The 20421-nt window shown below is 43.6% G+C and overlaps 1 long non-coding RNA gene across 12 annotated transcripts; it reads left to right on the forward strand.

Annotated features, from left to right (window-relative positions):
* The first annotated feature begins 90 nt into the window (after window positions 1-90).
* LOC107306590 (uncharacterized) lies at window positions 91-13893 on the forward strand. 12 transcript variants are annotated; one of them, XR_014939492.1, is made up of 7 exons: window positions 91-165; window positions 250-1348; window positions 2057-2368; window positions 4609-4797; window positions 6196-6310; window positions 8248-9112; window positions 10099-13893. It is a non-coding gene; the product is annotated as an uncharacterized LOC107306590 (long non-coding RNA). The 12 variants fall into 12 exon arrangements; XR_014939491.1 differs by adding an exon at window positions 6972-7073 and having other exon boundaries at window positions 8248-10564; XR_014939496.1 differs by having other exon boundaries at window positions 250-660; window positions 1272-1348; window positions 8248-10564.
* The last annotated feature ends 6528 nt before the right edge of the window (window positions 13894-20421 follow it).

A 20421-nucleotide genomic window follows, 5' to 3' on the forward strand; every position in this document is an offset into this window, starting at 1 on the left:
CGGCGCCATATGACGTCACAACACCGGTCGATGGTTTTATACGTCACTTCCGCTCTACCTGATGATACCGTAGTGCCGTGCGGAAGCAGCGGGTAGTGGACTTCCGGCCGGCTGCCCGCCATGTTGCCTCAGGAGCGGCGGGATCCGCGCCCGCTTTACCGCCTGGTGCGTGGGGTGGGGGGCGAGGGTCTGGGATAGGCAGCTCTGGGGTAGGCAGCTTGAGGCTGGTGCTGACTGTTGGTTTCGTAGGTGCTGGCCGCTTTGGTGTTGCTTTCCTGGGGCTACGTGCTGTACGGGGCGCGGGAGGCGGCGCGACGGCAGCTGCAGAGCGAACTATCGGTGCCTCGGCTGCCATAGCACGGCGGGATGGGCGGACACCGAGGGAGCTTCGGAGAATGGGAGGAGCTGCTTGGCCAACACCGCGAATAAAGGTTCAGCTGCTGTAAGAAACAAGGACACGGAAGCTTTAATCCGCTCATTGATTGTTTGTTACATCGTGTTCGAGGCTGCAGTCTGCTACAGCGTCTGTGTGTAGCCCCAGCTCTCACCCTGTCCTCATAGGAGAGGTGTTCCACTCCTTGGGTCGTTTCTGTGTCCCTCCTCTAGTTGCACTCCCAACAGATCCACGTCTCTCCTCCGCATCTGGATGCAGTACTCCAGGTGAGGTCTCACCAGTGCAGAATAAAGGAGCAGAATCACCTTCCTCGACTTGCTGGCTGTGCTGATTTTGATGCAGCCCAGGGTACAGATGGCTTTCTGGGTTGCAGGAGCACACTGCTGGCTCATATCCAGCTTGCCATGTACCAGTACCTGCAAGTCCTTTTTGTCAGAGCTCGTGTTCATTGGTTTCATACTCACTACCCTCGAGTCATCCCAAAGGCAGGTGTGCTTCTGCTGTCATCCTTCAGATACTCCATTCCTCCCCTCACACCCACACAGGCCTCTCTACCCATCTGTTTCCTTGGTCATTTGCAGGGTAGAGTTATCAACAGCCAGCCAAGCTGAAAGTTTGCTATCAAATTACATTCCTCTGCAGATATATTTCCTCATGGGGTTTGACAGTAATGCTGAAGCACTTTGGCTTGCCAATACCAGATATATGCTGTGATCAGCAGTCCTGGTGCTGGCAGTTGCTTTTGCTTTACTCATACTGGTTGTGCCAGTTACTGCACCTGAGACACACACACTGATCCTGTCCTAGGTGCTAAGGCTGAAATCATTTACCACATCCATTACTGCCACCAGGACACTTTATCTCCTTCTCTTGACAGCACAACAGGAGTGACACCGATGCAGATGGTTCCCATCTGGTCTACTTCCTAAATGCAATGTGTATGTCATTTCTTAGGTAAGCTGGGAACCAGTTGGAGTTCTGTGACTCTAGTGTCACCAAATGGGTAGCTGAAGCTGCTCTCGATGGGGGAGGTAGCACAGCAAAGAGAATAACAATCCAAAGTATTTAGCTATCATTTTCATTGCTGTCCACGTTGTCCAAGAGAGAACAGTAGAGGCTGGACACAGAGAATTGGGACAGATGCAAGAGACTTGTTGCATTATTTCTTAATATTGTTCATTATTGTTCAAGCAACCATAAATAAATCTGTTCATTTTAAATGTAATCAATTTATTGTCACAGCATCTAAAATTTGTATTGTGAAAAGCTCAAGTACAATAAGGAGGGACTCACAAGGCCAGGTGTTTTTCTGCATGAATGGGTAGAGCAGAAGCCTGATTTCTCTCCCAAACTCTGCACTCATCTCACCAAGTCCTGTGAATCTCTTCAGGCTTTGCTTCCCAAGCCATTGGGTCCCTTAGCATCTCCACTGGCAGCAGAGTAGGAGGTGTGACACTATACCTGGCCTTCAGGCCCCATGTGGAGGTGTGTGGTTCTCTGGCAGCAGAGCAGTCAAATGGGAGCTGGAGGCTGTGGACTGAGAGTTCCTTGTCAGGCACTGCAGTGACAAGATCAGTTATTATTTTTGTTTTTATTTTTATTTTTTTTCTTGTGTTTGTGTGTGTGGTTTTTTTTAACATCCCCACAAATATGTGAAAACAGTTACAGGTTCAGCTGTGCTGTGGCAATGCAGACAGAGGCTGACTAGCCGAGCATCCACTACCCAGAGCTGTTTCACCAGTGAGCAGCCACCAGATGGAGAAGCACTCCACATCAAGGCTTCTGAGTCCCGGCAGTTCCCTTACCTGCGGTGAAACCCCCTCTTCAAGAGGACAGACCTCTCAGAAACCTGTGATTTAGATTCAGCTCAGTTTGCCACATTGGAGGAAATCTTCACTTTGAATCTTCTGCCCAGAAGTTATGCACTGTCATGAGGCCAAGCCATAAGGGTCATTGTCCAGGATTAGGCTCTTGGTAAGTGATTTAAGAAGACCTTTAGTAGGTAGCTGGACTCCTGATATAAGACAGTATGATCTCACAGTATCATCATTAGTGGTGGTAAAAATTCATTTCCTGTGCACTTTTGGTGACTGATTTCTCTATAAGCTGAAATCCTCTCTCTAAAGGAGCACATGCAAACCCCTTACGCTTGTATCCAAGGTGCTGCAGGAAGGGCCCAGACTTAGCATCCAGGTGGGAGCAGTCAGCCCTCCTTACCCACAAAGATGCAATAAAAAGCAGAAAACATTTCCTGTCCAAAGTGGTACAGCAAGCAAAAACTACGTTTAGGCAGTATTAACCATTTGGATGCTATCACCTGAGATGGCTGTTCTTATGCCTTTCATCCCTAAGGGAACATATTCATAATGCTGATGAAATCCCCTTCAGATCTTAATTTATTTTTTAAATAAAGTATTGCCTATTTATGACAGCAAAGCTTGTTTGTTAGTCATGAAGTGTTTTGTTTGTTTGCTTAGGTCTCAGGGAATTGTTTGGGAAGATTGTGATTTTGATGCTTTTGATTAGCATGGCTAAGAGGCACTTTAAGTTAATGAAATGATTAATTGATTCATCCAGGAATGCAGTCACACTAACAGCTGCTTCTGCAGATACAAAGGATTCCCTTTCAAATACATCCATGCCTCATGTTAGTACCCATGGATACGTGTTAATTACAAGGCTGATGAGAGTATGTAAGCATAGCTAATGTTGTAGCCGAGTTATTTAATGAAGACAGTTAAAAAAGAGTCAAAAAATGGAAATAAAATAATCAGCCAAGCAGGAAACAGTGGGCTGAGTTCTGCCTTAAATCACCTTAATCTACCAGTGATCAACTATTTCTCCCAAATTACAACAGCAAGGAAGCAGGAACATAATTGCTTAATTCCTCCATTACAGACTGTTTGAAAATGGAGGAATTACTCAAGTTCAAACCACAGTTTAACAGCACCGTTTGCTAAATAATTGTATACTTTTATTGTCCTGTCTGTTTTTCATGCAAGATTACCTGTATCCTAAAAGCAGTATAAATACAGATTTTGGTAAATACACACACACTCATAGCTTGGTAAAAGGATGCCTACCAATTTTTTTAATTATTTTTAATTCTGGTATTGACTGCCCATAAAGTGTATATAGTCCTAAATACAGTACTGCAGGTTTTGTGGTGAAAGACAAAAAATGATGTATGGCATGGGAGCAGAAAAAGAGTAGGAGAGAGGCATAGCACAGTGGAAGACACCAGAAAAGAACATGGTGGTGTGTGCAGGGAGACGTTACCAAAGCTTCCTGATTAAAAACACAGAACAGACATAGGACTGGCTTGTCTGAGTGGTGATGCTGCCAAAAATCACATACAATTTGGACCGAAGAGCTCCAGTTCTTTATTTCAAATGCAAGAAGGGTTGTTTCTTACTGCACTGCTACTACAGGTTTCTTTCCTTGTTTGCTGCAGTCATCTGCCATCACTCATCCCACGCTGTGTGCAATTTAATATATCACGTTGGAAAGAAACACATAGATCTGAGCATAAACCAGTGTTACGCTGCTCTGGCCACTGCTAGTGGGCTTGATAAAGCTGCAAAGCACATAAATGTGATCAGATAAAATGAAGCAATAGCATACAAAATCCTCTGCAGAAGCTAGACGGCAGTGTTGGCACATGCTTCAAAGCACAGGCAAGCTACTGCCTGCATTTTGCACAGTGGTTTGAAAATTATGAGTCCTCTGCTTACAAGGATTGGGTTTAGACCTTTTGTCATCTGAAGTAAAAATGGCCTCACATCTATGAAACTTCAGCCTGAAGAGCGACAAGCAAAAAGTTTTATGCTGATTTCCCCAAGCAGAAAGAACATATCATTTACTTTAGAGGCCTTTTTTTTCCTGCCACCTAATTCGCATTTATGTATATCTGTGGACTGATTTAATAGTGACGCTCCACCAAACGATTATGACACTAAAAGGAATGTGTATTATTAGAAGTTAATATTTACATTCAAATAAAAAGAGAAGTGGAAGGCTTTGCCACAGACACTGGAAGAAATGAATGGTTAAAAAGATAAAGACCTTCAAAGACCATATGTTGCCCAAAGCAAGCTTTAATGAATTTTATTGTGGTTCAGTGAATCTGGTTTGCTTTTAACGGTTCATTTGGCAAGCTGTTGCTGCAGCAATTTCTAATAATAATGTCACAACAATCTTTTAACCGAGTACAGATTTGTGACCATACAGGACTGCTCTGAAGGCATTTTCTGAACTTGTCAAGATGGCAGAACATATGCAGTGAGCTCCTTGAGCTTCCTCCTCTGTGACATGCATTGCATGGAAGAACATGAGGACAGCATGCATGCTGAGGTGCAGCAGAAGGTATTCTCTTCCACTCAGATGAGGATTATTTTGAAATGGTAAGAGCAGCTGAGAGCAGAATATTGCCAGCAGAAAAGGGACAGTGTTTACTTCATCCTCTGGTGTGACTTTAGTCTTAAGATCTTTGGCTGTTAGTAATTAGCAAACAATATGACAATATGTTTTCACTTAACATTCTGATTTTTTTTGGTTGAGATTTCTTTTTCCTAGTCCTCTTTTCCAAATTGACTCCATACTTATGCTGATACAAGTAGCAAAATAACCAAAAATTACTAAAATATTTAAGAAATGGTGAACTGCAGTTAAGACTAAATATATACTATTTTTTATCATAAAGCACGAGCTCAATGCCAGCAGAGCATAACTCAATAACTCAAACACAGGCCAAGAAAAAAAAAAAAAAGAAGAAGAAAAAAAAGCCCATACTATTTAAATACTAGGCTATCTAGGCAGTTTGATAACCATACTTATCTTTTTGCAACAGCTGCAGTGGTCCAGCTGTACCTCCATATTTCTGGAGTCTCTCAGGCACATGATAACAGAGTCTTCTGTACTATCATTTTCCAGCTGTAACTGTGACTGGACAACACATTTTGTAACAGGCAGAGCATGCCTAATGCTAGGAGGTGAAATCTGTAGTGCAAGAAAAGAGGGAAGAATGGGAAGAGAGGCCTCCTTTAGCAGATTAAAGCCCAGACCTATACAAATGGCCTATATGCCCTTAAATGGGGCAAATAATTCCATCACTGTTAATGAGGTCAAACCAACAAGCTCCACCTTAGTAAATGCTGAGCTCTTTTCCAGACAGCAGAGCTGCTTGGGTACGTCATGGACACAGAAATACACTGAGCAATATGAACATTTCAGCCCTGGTTTCCATTTTTGTGCTATTGGTGACAGCTGTCAGGAGTGACGTGCCAAATGAAAAGGTAGTCCATTCAACTCATATGCTTTGCTGTGGGACACAGAGGGCTGTAATCCTGCAGATTTCATTCACTGTGACTTACAGCGTTCCACCTCAGTAAAGAACCAAGAGATGTGGTGTCCAGTAATGCAGGTGTCAGCTCTGCCCAAAACAAACCAAACCAGAGAGGAGTCCTCTTTCTCTCCTCAGCACAAGGGGCTGTGCCACTCACACTGATGGATCTGCCTCTTTCATCACAGAGATTCTTCCTTTCTGAATAGCACATTAATTCTGCCTTCCAGTGGAGGAAAAAATGAAAAGACAGCTGCACAGGAAATTTGGGGCTTCAATAAAAAGAGAGGTTTCACAACAAACATTAGCGTATTGTTGAGAATTCAGGAAAAAAAAGTTACTTTTCCAGCTAAGAAGAGCAAATTAATATGTATTAGCACAAAGTCTATGTACAAATATATAACTTCATATGCTTCATGAAGCAGTTCTATCTTAGATAACTGACTCTTCTTTTGTACAGACAGTAAAAAAAGTCAGAAAACTTACATTTCTTAGCATGGATCTCATCAGACTTGGGTGAAGACTCCTGATTGTATTGTCTGCACAAGATCCACCCACAGTTAATCTACGAATAAGTGAGTTGAATGTTTTGTAATGTCTTTTATTTTCAGGTAAACTGAAATTAGGAAGACTTTATCCAGCAGGAAGAAGGGTACATAATTGCATCTCAAAACTACTTCAGTCAAAGTGCAGTCTTGTCATTGGCCAGCATGACTCTCACAGGCCCATTAATGTTGATGATAAATACTAAATGGCTCTTTCCAGGAAAAGAGTACCAATGCTCATTTGAAGAATGCGCACTTCAAGTTTGAGAAGCAATTTCTGAAATGGCTTAGTGGGATTCCTCTATCGCTGCTTAATAGGCATGTTCTCTGATTGCTGCTGTTGAGTTAAATGTTTGCTCACTTATGGCTGTTTTTTGCTGTGGAAGGTGGATAATGAAACCGTAAATGATGCTCCAGAAATCTTTCTAAAACTCCAGTGCTAAATTAAATGGACAATACCATGTGCTAAATAAAAGTGAGCTGCAATTAATTTTAGGGAAGAGCAAGCCATGCCTGCAGCCTGCTGATAATTTAAATTTCCACAATCACATTTTTTACTGAAATAAATGATTCTTTCCCTTCCTGGTGGTGTGTGAAAGGCTAGAATGAAGAAACAATAAGACTGATGATATGCATATGAATGTAGTGAGCTGCCAGCATTAAATCAGGCATGTCTCCATGTCTCTGCCAGGGGATAAAGTATCCCAGCAGAGACTTCTGGAACCACCTGCACTCCAGAAACGGAGGCCACCTCCAGCAGATGAAGTTCAGGTCCATTTACTGACACAAACAGGTCAGCACACAAAAAGTTACTCCTTTGAAAAGAACTAAAAGAGAAAATTTCCTTGCTTTGCTTCCTTTGTAAGTTTAAGCACATGTTGACACCAATTGAAATTTTTACTCAAGTTGAAGTAGGGTTTTTGCTAAGTCCACACAGTGTTCCTTTAAACTGCAGTACAGTCCGAGATTTGAAGTCTAGGCAGACAAGTCTTGCAAGAAGCATTCAAGCAATAAGTAGAACTTAGACAACAGATGAAAGTCACTGAGACACCACCTATTTTATACCCCATCTTTACAAATCTTTAAGTCTTTAAAGATCTCTTTCTCCTTCCACACGTGTGGGTAAGCTGAATTACTGAGGTACTAAGCTGATTTGGTCAGCAAATTAGAACAAAGACAGCATTCATGCCTCTTAATATGATCCACCCACGATTTAGGTATCTAGCCTAAATTAGTCAGATTTATCACCACATCCTGGGTCATCTAATTTTTATTAGATCAGGTGTCTTCATTTCATCCAAGTGTCAGCCATGGTGTCTCTCAGAGAGTGATCAGGCACTGGAATGGTCTGCCCAGGGAGGTGGTGGAGTCACTATCACTGGCAGTGTTCAAGAGGCATCTGGATAAGGAGCTAGGAGATATGGTTTAGTGGTTTTCTGAGGCATGGTAAAGGGAGGATGGTTGGACTAGATGATCTTGTAGGTCCTTTCCAACCTTTGATTCTATGAAGATGATGACCCTATGATGATGATGGCTTGTAGAAAGAAGACCAACAAACTACTAATTTTTCTCTTAAGTTCTGAGGACCACCTTCAAAATGTGCACTGGACATGAATCATAATTGCATCGGTGCCTGCAGGAGACTACAGACAGCTATAATGGGATCCTGCTGTGCCAGTACAATGCTAACTTGAAAATCTATCTGTAATTTCAGTTTAAACACTAGAGCTTAGGACAGTGGAAACAGCATTTAACCACTGTGTATGGGAGGTCATCTCTACTGTTACTCCTTGAAACTGCCCATCATTGCAAGTATAGAAACTGTAAGGCAAGAGGGCTGTTCTGTGACAAAGATCACAGATTTCTCCATGCTCAGTGCACTCCAGGTTCTGTGCAGAAGTGTTTATGTTTTCTGAGACAACAGTTTTGCCAACAATAACAAAAAAGTGATCCAAATTATTTTTCAGCAGGAACACAAGGCAGAGAGATGCCACTGAGATGGGACAACTGCACAGACAGAAATAAATAGTGGACACCTTCTCAGCACCTCATGCATTTGCTGCTCATCTTTCCAGGACTTACAAGATGTGTGACCTAATTTAACTAAAACAACCCTAAACAATGGCATTTATTAAACAGAATGTGTGAAGAGGATGTGAGTGACACAGAAGTTCAACTATACATGGCATGAGAGTACAAAAGCTTTTTTTGTTTGTGTCTAACAATTTCCTTAGAAGTCAATAATGAGAACTTGGAGGAGTTCACATCCTCCTTTCATCTGATTGGGGAGAGTGAAGTTCATTTCTAGGAAAAACTTACACAAAACCTCTGATAACCTCTCATTATCAGAAAAGCATTAGAGGATTAAAAAAGAAAGGTATCTCTATACCTGTGGAGGTTTATGTGGATATATATAGTGCCTCCACTCTGTATGCCACTTTGTACATGAAAAGTATATGATATGTACTGCCGACTTTTCTACATTTCTTGCCTTATGCCACCTTGCAATTCTTCCACTATTTTTTTTTCCCCTGGTAATCTGGGAAATTGATGTATCACTTTCCTTAATGTCAGCATCAAAAACCTTAATTTGTTCTTTCCATGGATGTAAAACTACTTGCTGAGGTACCTTTAGCTTTTGAGAATAACACTCTGCACATGGGGTAAAATCAGCAGCTTCAAGCTCCACTTCTTGACTTGTTCAAGACTTCCATCTTCTTTACTTGTTTCACCTGAAGAGTTACACAGCAGTCAATGCACTTCATACCCTCCTACTGAGCTTGAAAAAAGGCAACCAGCAAAAAATCCATCTAAATACTGCAAAATAATGAGGTGCGTTTCATTGTTGAAATACAAACTCATGAATTACCTTGTAATGAGAACAGTAACAAATAATCAAGGGAGCGTTTTTGTTTTATCACTAGTCAAGTCCAGCATATTCCAACATGTTTAAGTACCTACACAGGCATATTTTATAAAACAACCAAAGCTGAAACACACATAAAAGAAAAGCAGCATTTGGCATTGTCTAGTCCCTGCAAACTGAACTGGTCATGGCTTACATTAAATCATTCAGGGATCTGAAGCACAGGATGCTTTGCATCACGTATGCTCAGGCAAAGCACTGATGTTTGTGGCACTCATTAAAGAAGTGTAGAGAAGATTTGCTCCCCAAGAAATTCTTAATGAATAGTTTACCCCAAATTGCTCTCCAGCTATGGAGTGAGATGCTGCAGAGACCAGCTCTGAATGCTGGGCACTAGAGCAGGCTCAGTGCAAAGAAGACTTCACCATCTGCCTCTCCTCAGAGTTTTCAGTAAGCAGCCTAGTCTAGGCTCACATGTGCTTCCCACATCCTAGAAATCCAGGCTTTCCTGGGGAGACAAGACTAAGGTGTTTCAAAGAACAAAGCTAGCACCAGTTCAACACAGAAGAACTACCCATTTCAGAGGTATTATTATATCCCTTGGGTCTGGCTGATACCCAAGACAACCAGGTTCAAAGTCTTGCCAGAGATGTGAATACAGACATAGGACTCTAGAGATGGCGTAGCAAGAGGGCATTTAGCCAAGGAGTTCTGTGAACTGACCAGCTCTTTCAGTTCCACCTGGCATCTCTAGCATCATTAGAAAGAGTTTCATCCATTTCAAGAGAGTTTGGATTACTTTCCGGTGTGGGACCTTTTTAGTCTCATGCAGGAAAAGCATCTGCCTAGCATGAATTAGTCAATTAGTATAGTTTTGCAGTGGCTTGCATGCTGAAAGGTGAAAGACTCCCTGAGGCTGGTTATAAATTCACAGTGTTGTTATTGCCTTTAGTTGTTGCAGTGATGAATTAGCAAGCCATATGAGATCATGGATGAAACCGATCTACCACTGCACTCAACTATCAAAGAACCTGCAATGCTGACAGGAAGGAAAATATTTACTCATTTCACAGGTGGTAATCTCAGACAGATCAAGGATTAGCTCTGCAGGAGTCATCTAAAGAAGCAGAAATCACGTGGTGTGCTCTCCATGCTTTCCAATGTCTTGGCATGCTTTCACATGGAAATTCATTTCAGAAGAATCCAGTGAAGTCCAGCAGAAGGCATCTGGCCTTAACAGGATCACAACAATCTGCCACAGCTCACTGCATGTTGTAAAGCTACAGACAATACGTACCACCAGGTTGATAGGGACTCCTTTTAGATGTTTCAAGAGGAAGTAATAATTTCATTACTTCACCTCTCTCTGGGCCCCAAATGCATTATGTGTGCCAAATAAACATCCGCTCTTGCTCTGATAGTGGGGCTGGTTCTCTGATTCTCTCTGTGTGCACAGCACAGAGCCCATACCAAAGACCGAAATGCTGACCCAGTGTTCTTACTGTAATAACAGAGGCATAGCTTTGTGGCCTCACTTCCACTCCAGTCAAGTGACCACATTTTTCTTGAGACTGAAGCAATGCTCCCTGGAGGCTCTACGAGCAACAGCTCCTTCTCCAACAGGAGATAAAATGAAAGACGAAGATCTACAAGCCAGCAGAGAGCAAGACTTTTTAAGGCTGTACGACCTGGGGTACAAGAAAGAATCACGCACAGCTTGTGCTACTAATTAACACCACCACCTCCAGGGGGAACAGTCAGGATAAATATCAACTCCTTTTTTATTCCCTTTTGCCAGAGCCTGCTGGTGCCACAGCAAAACTGTAAGTTGGACAAAATGGTACATCCCAGCCTTCAACCTTTTTACCCCTCACACTGCCTTCCCTACAGTAGCTACAGATCCACTCCCAGATCCTTCTGTATCCCCCAGGCACAAGGCATGCCATGTTTTGATCCTCTTATGTGAGGACAGATCTAGCAGAAGAAGGAAATATCAGGACTGCTTATCTGGGGTGAGTTCCATTTGCCACTCACCACTCACAGGGGACAGCTGGCATGCGAACTGTGTATCTCTAAATAAAACTTGTGAGGACATAGCAGTGAGGAGATGGGCAAATTCCACGTGAGGTGGGTTTTTCTGCTCAGCTTTTTCTTCACCCAGAGCAGATCCACACTGTGGCAAACTCTTGAGTTTGTTTGCCTCTGAAACCCCCTAATACCTCTATGCATTAAAGAAGGAACGAGCAGGTTGGTATTTTTGCAGCAGACAGAACTGAATCTCTGCCTGAGAAAAGATGCATGTGATTGAAAAGGCATTTTCCCAGGGGAGTTCCTGTTTCCTGGAGCTCTGTCATTGCTGATTATTTTTCCTGGATTGCCCATTCAAGCCTTTTCTTTCTAACTTTCTTATCTCCTAGAGCGACCAGCTTTTTAGAAACTTCAAATCAAGGAATAAAATCAGCAATATTCTGATTACAGACAAGCTCTGAAGACAACATAAGTGGACTTATAAGAGCACAGTATTAAGCCACAAATCTGACAGTGCCCAGTTGCTGAAACACATCGTGGAACATAAGACACATTCTGACCTAAGAAGGGAAGTGATTTTACTCACAGATATAAGGACATCTCCCTGTTAGAGAGCATCATTTATTCATCTCCCATCCTTCTTCTTGGCACTCAGTGAAGGGTGCCCATAAGGTCTCAATGGTGAAATTAGTTTTTTTTTAGTTTTCTTTGATTTCTCATAAGCCTCGAGCACTGGACATGAACCACCATCTCATTTTGATGTGAGCTGCAGGCAGCTGTCAGATGGTAGCATTGCACACCAGTATGTGAACATGAATTGAGTCAGACTTGTAAAGCTCAACTTCCATAACTGCTCCATTAAGCTAGCTGAGAAAAAAAAATAATTAAGAGAAAAGGAAGAAAAACAAGGAAAAAGAATCAAATTTACAGCATTTTAAAACTAGAATTAACCTTCAAATTTAGAGGTTATTATTCTCTGAGGAAAACTACACATTCTGTCTCCTGGAGATGAAAGGACACACAGAATCTAAACCAGCGTCATAATCAAAAAGACAAGATGTATACGGCATGCAGCCACTTTCAGAAATAAAGGATTTTTTGCAAAATCACATGATGGCCCTGAGGATTTCTCTGGCTAACAACTGGAAGGGAAGTCACAAACAAATACCTTCTAGCACAACTGTATGTGCAGCCTTTTATCTCTGGATGTGGAATAATACTCCCTTGCACAGGCTCCCTGATGTAAGTTCTTGGGGATCTCCAAGACCCTTTAACCAGCAAGCTTCCCATCCTCTCGCCATACCTCATGCTACTGCAGGGATGCAAACACACCAGCTGAACTTCCCACATACACAGCCTGCTCCTGTTCAGCACCTGCCCCTTGGCTGGCTGATGGCAAAGCAGCAAGAGAAGCTGGAAAGGTCAAGCGGAAACCACCGAGCAGAGAGGCACCAAGTAAAGCAAGCAATGAGCTCACCGACCCTGGAAACCCAGAGTCAAACAGGTCAGAAACAGAAGCTGTTAAGTGAAGTGAGAAACCAAGGCTGTTATTGCAATGCTGCACCACCATACAATATTGGCCTGTGGCTATGATGTGCTGTGCTTTTGGGGCTCCTCTGCTCAAGACAGAAACCAGAGAACAGAAGGAGTTGTACTGAGCAGGCACAAGTTGCAGTGGTAGCAGCAGTCATACATAAAAGCAGGAAGACAAGGAGGACAAAGCAAGAAGGGGAAGGCATTAAACTACACGCTTTTGAAGACAAAGACAGCAGGACTCCTACCTAAGGGCACTTTGCCATTTTCCCTTCCAACAACCCATTAAGCTCCTGCTCCCTGCAGGTGAAGGGAGTATGAATTTTAAATCCATCCTGTGGACCATGGGGCTGGGTTGCACCTCTGTGGTTACAAATGCAGGGAGATGCTTCCTCACAGGGGGCTTCTCCAGTGCCAGCACAGCTGTGTGTGCATCTGCTGGGGGAGCTCAGATGTTGGTGAAAGAGCTTCTTTCGTACACGTACTTAGGCAGCTCTGACCCCATTTTTTATTTCTTTCATTATAGGAACTATGCTTCTGACATTTAAGCAGCCAGTATTGAGTGGTCCAATTTTGGGAGCTCAAATTCTCAAGAGTCAGGTGGATGCTGAAATGCATGAGCTGCATCGATTGCATACTTTCAGGTTATATAAGCACTTTTTACTGGACAATACATTAAATGTTCAAATCTGTTTTTATTCCTTATTTTCCTTCACTTCAGAGTTTGAACACCCAAGTGGAAAACTTGGTCGCATCAGTACAGTCCACATACTTTGTGTTTCAGACATTGAGGAAGGCCTTCCAGAATGAAAACTGAGGACTTAGGAAAGTTTCAAAGTTGGAGGTTTACTTCATTCCAAATTTTAAATACAGAATTTATGTACTTCTGAAAATTTGTTGTCCAGTTGGATCCCTGAGAGTTAAACCTTTTTTATTTGCCTCTTAAGACAGGCAAACTAATTTCTGGCATTGACAATGATGCAGTTTGCAAATGCCTTCATAGCTCTCTGGAAGTGCCATCCTTTGGTGCCTGCAGTGTGTGTATGATTAGATTCATTGCCAGCACCAGGGCTGTGAAGGTTTAACATCAGCCTTCAAGATAAAACATACAACCACCACCACCACCATCCCAACTTCATGTGCTAAAGCACTACGTACAAGGATATCACTATCATTAAGCAGAAAAGCAAGCCCATAGAAGAAATGCAGTAAATATTTGCTTATCCAGCCGTTAAATAAAGAAGAAATAACCTAGATTGAGAGTGACAAAAATGGAGAACTTCTTATGATTCAAACTACTATTGGAGCCTTACTTAAACAAAACTGCATGAGCAAGAGAAACAGTGTGCTGTGAAGGGAGCACATGTGCACTCATGCTGCAAACAGCAAAGGCATGGTGTCATGAGGCAGGTGACCTCACTCCTTGCACTACAACTGCAAGCAGGAGAAAAGTAGATGGGGGCAAGGGGAGAAGAGAATTCAAAATATGTATTTTGCATATACTGTCATTCTCCTTTCCATTCAAGTACAAGTTTACATATACCATTTTTAGATGAAGTATGGTTAGATTTTTTTAATGGGGCCACAATCGGGTCAGGCATAACCTGAAGCACAGGGGATGCCTACAGCAGTGTCCGTGAAAACCCTATGCAGAGCTGGTGGGCAAGCATGCTGCAGAGCTGCAGGCCAGGCCTCTGCAGTGTGGTCTGCAGTTGCTGTCATTTAGAGAAGGTAAAAATAGGAAATGGCATCTTTTGAATGAGGCATCAGCCTTCTGTAGTGCTGCAGGTGAATGGTAGCCTGCCAAAGACATGTGGATCTGGGTCAGGCAGGAACAGCAAAGGATGGAGAAAAGGATGGGCAGATGGGGAAAAACAAGGCTGCATAGAAGACACGGTGAGGAAGAGGAAAGGAGACCCAGGGAGATGCATCCCTGTTGACTACAGTAGCAGGAGCTCATCCTGCAAACAGCAATTGATACCCCCAAAATGCTGTCTCAGAAGAAAGACAAGCACAGTGTCTGTCCCGTCTGGCAGAGGGCAAAGGACCTGCTGACCCACATCTGGGCTCTGAGCATCCCTGGGAGCCTGCATGGAGGGAGATGAGCCCTCACAGATGCCCTCCTCCCTGCCGATGGAGAGCAGCTCAGGCCAGAAACACAAGGAGGGCACATAGCTAATTATTTCAGTAGCACTGTCCTTTCACGCACGCTGAACAACACATGTTGTGTGAGCCCAGGGCAAAAGGCCACCAGCCCCCAGGACCTTATTCCACTTCCCCAATGAGCAGGGCAGCCAGCAGGACAAGGACTGTGGTACAAGTACCTTGCTTCAGGCACCAAAGCCATTTTGGGCCTACTACAGCCATTTGGGCCTGCCATAGCCATTTAAACCTGCTGCAGCCATTTGGGCAACAGCCACTGGGGCTTGCTGAGGTCTGACAGTACAAGGGAAGTGCCAAATGCTTTGCTGAGATTTGCATGAGGCGAAGGGCAGCTGTTCACCATCCATGTGTAACCACTGTATGCTGTGAATGCCTGAATTAATTGGACCTTTGGGGCAGAGTGCAATTATTTGAGCTGGAATTTGTCCAGCCTGAAACAAACAGCTTATTCTTGGGGAAAAAAATAATAACTATGGCAGTTTCCATAAAGAAATCTGCAGACCAAAAGCAGCAAGAATATTGGGTTGATACTTCTTGTTATAACCCATGTACTACTGCAAAAATGCAACCAACCAACCAAAGCTAGCTTCAATTTTCAAAGACAAGAAAATTTCAACGGGTTAATCTCATGGAAGAGTCTGGAGAATAAAGAATATACATCAAATGACACCAACTGACCTTAGCAGAGCTGCTTACATCAATTGAGAAATGTAGTATTTCCAGCCAAGGTATTGTTCTTAGTTTTGTTACAGCATGAGACAGCTAGTTAAAATAAAATAAAATAAAATAAAATAAAATAAAATAAAATAAAATAAAATAAAATAAAATAAAATAAAATAAAATAAAATAAAATAAAATAAAATAAAATAAAATAAAACAGAACAAAATAAAATAAAATAAAATAAAATAGAATAAAATAAAATAAAATAAACACAACAACAACAAAAAAAACCATTAATATTTCTTTAATTGCTTTGGCTGCCCTGAAGGTAGCTGTCAAGTTGCAGATGCTCTGCATCTGAGGATGCTGACAAGTGGCCTAGAGCTACTGTTGGACTGTGGCCTCTGAGCAGGCCCACATCTCAATCACTCTGCAAATTTCACACCAGACATGTTGATTTCTTATTTAAATTAAGCCAGTTAAAGAAATACTAAGCTAATTGATAAAGTTAAGCCACTATTAGAATGAAAAGTCCAAGTCACTACTGAACTATGAAAGATGAATACTGCACAGTAATGTAGCTAGAATAAAACAGTGAAATTTAGTGAGTTAAACTGATCCTGCTTTTTGTGATTATCCAGAGAAATATGCCCAAACTCAGTCCTGACACCTGCTTTTCCACAGCAGGGTCTTTACAGATGAGGTATTGGAGGCACATGGTGTTTCAGCTACCCAGCTGCCCATGCAAGCCCATGCAAACAAGGAGCCATCCAAGCTCCAAATCCTGCCTGTCAGCTGCATGGCATCAGATCACTGGCTGAAGCTACCCAGGGTCCAGCACTGTCTGTGCACTGCTGACCCACCAGCACAAGGGACTCGAGGACTTGCTTAGAAACAAATCCAACTGCAGAGGTTCGAATGCAGGGCATGGCCTCATGGGAGGAGGCTCTGCTGTTCAGGTAATAACAGGCCATCCGCCGGTACACAGCGTCCCACATCCACAGTGAATAAGACATTTTTATTATTAGAAAGCTACAACCTACCTCTGCAAGTTTCCACCAGGCCTTTTTGCACTTGCACTATGAAACTAAAATCCTGGAATTACTCGCAGTGGTCTTTTATGAGATGTTTTTCACCATCATAGAGCAGGACTCGACAACTGCAAGCTTAATTAAAAATAAAATAAAACAAGAGGCAAAATCTACAAAAAGAATACTAAACATTTTCTTGCTTATTCACATACATTCATGTAAGAACTGGAGGGAAAGAGGGACAATCTGTCTGGATAGCTGCAACACACAGAAATGTTCACCCCAAATCAGCGAGGCACAGTTTTGTTTGGCCACTGAGAGCCGGGTGCCATTCTTCATTTCAGATCTCGGATGTGCATTTACGAATTTGATCCAGTTAATGTGCGCTTAAGCTTTGATCCCGTAAACATCTCCCCGGGACATATGGATTGACAAAGCTGATGACACTGTCCCAAAATTGGCTCAGCAGTGACAGTGGGCAGCTGTTACACAACTCAGCAGCACCAAAAGCTGATCTCGTTTCATCAGCAGTCAGTCAGGGAGTCGCCTGCCCTCCAAGCATTTCAGTAGAAACAGGGATCCCAGCCAGAGGAAATGAGAAGGCAATAGGCAAAAAAAAAAAAAAAAGAGAGTGGCTTAGATGCCAGGGAGGGTGATGGACTGAGGCTGAAGGCAGGAACAGCTCTTCCCACCTGAAAGCTTTACTCCTCTATGGGTTCAGTGCTTCCTCCCCTAAGCTTGGTTTCACACAAGGGATACTCCTGGAACACTCTGAACACAAAGTGAAGTGTTTGGAGGCGTTTCTGGAACGCTAGAACAAACTCAGTGCTGGCGCAATGGAGAAACAGTTACCACCAGCAAAACATTTGCTCTGCTGGCACAGTAGCAAACACGGAATTTAATTCCCTTTTCCTAACTGTATTGGAGACATATTCCATAAATATAAATGTTGGGGGAAGGTGAGGAAATAATCTCAATGTTCCTTCCTGTAAAACGTCTGATAGAAGAAATAAAAAGGAGTGGAAGTTCAGAGCAGGGTCCTGCAGCATCAGTGGCTGCACAGACCAGAAACGCAGAGCAGCAATCTCAGAGGTAACCTTAGACCAGCTCTGCCTGCTGTGAGCTTTCTTCCAGACCTAAGGCTAAATATATTACAATGAGAGAAAGGGCCATAGCAACACCTCTAACACATGCTGCACTGTGAGTGAGAGCAGGCGTCATTCAAAGGGGAGGAATTGTGCTTGCCCCCATCCACTGCAGGAAGTGATCCTGCAACAAGCTGTGGTACAGAGCAGCAGCTGCTGGCTTCTGGGGGCAGAAGGGGAGGAACTCAGGGCAGGGATGTACTGCACTACCAAAAACATGACCACAGAAATATGGCCATGGTCTCCAGTGCATGGTCTTCACTAGATTTAGGCTCTCAGTATGATCTGTTCTGGGACATAAGCAATGGGTGTGGGACCAGCTTCAAAGAGACTGAGCATTATGGAGTGTTTATACATCCCATTCACTTGCACACCAAGGCACACAGGGCACATGAGCCTATGTCCCAGGGACCCTGTGTGCAGAATCCCTAGAATTCAGCCAATGTTCCTGAAAACTGCTATTTAAAATTGCAAACGAGCAACTAAACAGAAGTCCAAAAGAGCTGATGGTTTCCTGAAAACCATCCCCAGCAGAGGCAATGACTGCCCCAGAGCACAAATCTGCAGTGCAGGCAAACTGCACTCATCTGAGGCAGGAACTCTCCAGGGCTACTGAAGCACAGTGAGGGACTTCAGGAGGCCACACAAGTCCTCAGGGGATCAGCTAGAAGAGGATGGCAGTGCAGTTTGCACCAACACACTGCCAGCCACTTAGATCGAGCTTATTGTTAGAGAAAGGTATAGAAGCCCTGCTTCATCAGAGGCTGAGAGCTTGGGAACAGCTCTTTGCCACCCCACTTCTGCAGACATGCTGGGCTTGGCAGTCTCTCTACCACGCACACTATTGCCATGACACAGATCAGTGCTCCTGTTACTGCTGGTGTGGATATGCTGGGGGAAAGCAAAAGAACAAGTAGACACAATAGATTCTGAGACACATCAGCTAAAAATCCCACTAGCGTCTTCACATCCTATGAGTTAATATAAGTGAGAGTGGAGTGTAGGTAGAAAAGCATGAAAATGCTTGCTGTCGTCAATGAAGAAAGGTGATATGGACACCTTTGGGCAGGTGGTTCTGAGTAGAGGACTTGCAGGGACAGCACAAAGTTTGGTTCTCAGCCTTCAGTACCCATCCAGGCCTGATACCAGGGTCCTCCATCACCCCAGGTTGGTCGGAGCCACTGTACATGAGGGCAGCCGAGCCATCAGCCTGTCCCCAAGCACCACCAGCACTTACAAGGTCACCTTCAGCTTGCGGAGTCTCTGGAGGCGAAGGTAATGTCTGAGAACAAATGGCATGACACACAGAATTAGAAGGGAGCAAGTGTTTTGCCTTGATAAAATTAGAGCAGTATTCAGCAAAACTGTCTGGGCTTTTGGTGGCTGGGAACTTGAAATGTCTGTTCAGGTTCCCTCTATTTGTCCCATAAATTAATCTAATGCATCGCCTGTGAAACAAACCATTAGAGAAGCCTTTGTTAATTTGTACCAAAGTAAATGGTTATCTAAAATAGACACCACAGGGAGGTTCTTAATTAGTCTGTTGTCAGCCGGGACTGGAAATGCCCGTGGCAGCATGAGGCTAATTAATTACTCATCCTGCCACATTGCAGCTTCCCATCAAGGCAGAAGGTGCTTCTCAATGCACACCGGTGGCTGGCTGCTCCTTCTCCGAGACCACACAAAGTATCCTGCACTGGCCTCCATCCACTCTCCATGGAGGGGTGGGATGGGGGTCCCAGGCCAGGGAGTCTTTCTAGGCAGGTATTTCACAGCAGCTGCAGCAGCCTGTGCAGCGGGACATCAGCTCCTGTGCGGGAATCTGTTCTTCTATTGCACCAAGTCCTCGCTCCCTGAGCGGGATGGGGACCTTCCCCTGTTCCACTCCTCCTCTGCAACATATGTAGCTGTTTGTACAGCATCCTTTTCCATGCCTTAGGAGAGACTGGTCTGTTCTGCAGAAAGGGAGTGCGTTTGCCTTGTATTTACACCCACGCTTGTAATCAGCAGCCATTTGATATCCTTCGATACTAGCATGCAAGGTTTTTACCAGCTCTGAGCCTTGCAATCGCCTCAGCCTTAACACAGTGTAAACTTTAACACTGCCTCCTCCGCTGAATGCTCTTAAATAAAAAATAAAAAAATTTAAAAAAAAAATTGTATACTACAATAAAAGGTGTGTAACAAAGGCCTTCTCCACCCCCATCCCTCACCTACTGTGGCTTCACATCACCAAGTAAATATTCATTGTACTTCATTTCTAAAGCTTTTGCACAGCTGCACACCCAGCACTGTGCACAAATGGCTCTGCTTCTAAAACCCGTTCCCCAACACTGAACAGTGCTGGGGGGTGGCTCACAGCCACCATCACCTCACACCTGCACAGGTTTGGTTAATGGATACTGCAGGTGCAGCTTTAGGGATAGGCAGAGTGTGTCCTGCAGCAGGTGACCCGCTCCTGCCCCATTAGTTGGTATAGGACTAAGGCCAGTCCAGCGTACAGCTAGCCACCACTGAGTTAGTGATGGGCCCTTCACAAGCCAGTTTTAGTCTGCAGACAAACCACAGCAGACAAGAGCTGTGCTAAGGTTCAGAGATTTTCCTTCCCAGCAGAACAAGCAGAGACGAGTGTGATGAGGATCACGCAAGCTGCCTCCTGAAAACATAGATTTCATGTTATTTAGGGACACAGCTGCCCTATTCATGTCTCATTG

This window comes from Coturnix japonica, chromosome Z (genome assembly GCF_054131305.1).
Source record: "Coturnix japonica strain WE chromosome Z, WE-NBRP24, whole genome shotgun sequence".
Lineage (NCBI taxonomy): Eukaryota > Metazoa > Chordata > Aves > Galliformes > Phasianidae > Coturnix > Coturnix japonica.